Source organism: Dendropsophus ebraccatus, chromosome 6, assembly GCF_027789765.1.
Source record: "Dendropsophus ebraccatus isolate aDenEbr1 chromosome 6, aDenEbr1.pat, whole genome shotgun sequence".
NCBI lineage: Eukaryota > Metazoa > Chordata > Amphibia > Anura > Hylidae > Dendropsophus > Dendropsophus ebraccatus.
Genome location: NC_091459.1, coordinates 152323614 through 152324451, shown reverse-complemented (window position 1 = coordinate 152324451; position 838 = coordinate 152323614).

The window sequence follows — 838 nt, the reverse complement described above, 5'->3', positions numbered from 1 at the left end:
ACCCTGCCCCCGAGGCTTATACTCTACAGGATATATATATATATACAGGAGAGAGAGAGGACCCTGCCCCCGAGGCTTACTCTACAGGATATATATATATATACAGGAGAGAGAGGACCCTGCCCCCGAGGCTATACTCTACAGGATATATATATAACAGAGAGAGAGGACCTGCCCCCGAGGCTTATACTCTACAGGATATATATATATACAGGAGAGAGAGGACCCTGCCCCCGAGGCTTATACTCTACAGGATATATATATATAAACAGGAGAGAGAGGACCCTGCCCCCGAGGCTTATACTCTACAGGATATATATATATACAGGAGAGAGAGAACCCTGCCCCGAGGCTTATACTCTACAGGATATATATACAGGAGAGAGAGGACCCTGCCCCCGAGGCTTATACTCTACAGGATATATAATATACAGGAGAGAGAGAGACCCTGCCCCCGAGGCTTATACTCTACAGGATATATATATATACAGGAGAGAGAGAGGACCCTGCCCCGAGGCTTATACTCTACAGGATATATAGTATATACAGGAGAGAGAGAGGACCCTGCCCCCGAGGCTTATTACTCTACAGGAATATATATATATATACGGAGAGAGAGGACCCTGCCCCGAGGCGTATACTCTACAGGATATTATCTATATTACAGGAGAGAGAGAGGACCCTGCCCCCGAGGCTTATACTCTACAGGATATATATATATAACAGGAGAGAGAGGGACCCTGCCCCCGAGGCTTATACTCTACAGGATATATATATATATAACGGAGAGAGAGGACCCTGCCCCCGAGGCTTATACTCTACAGGATATATATATATA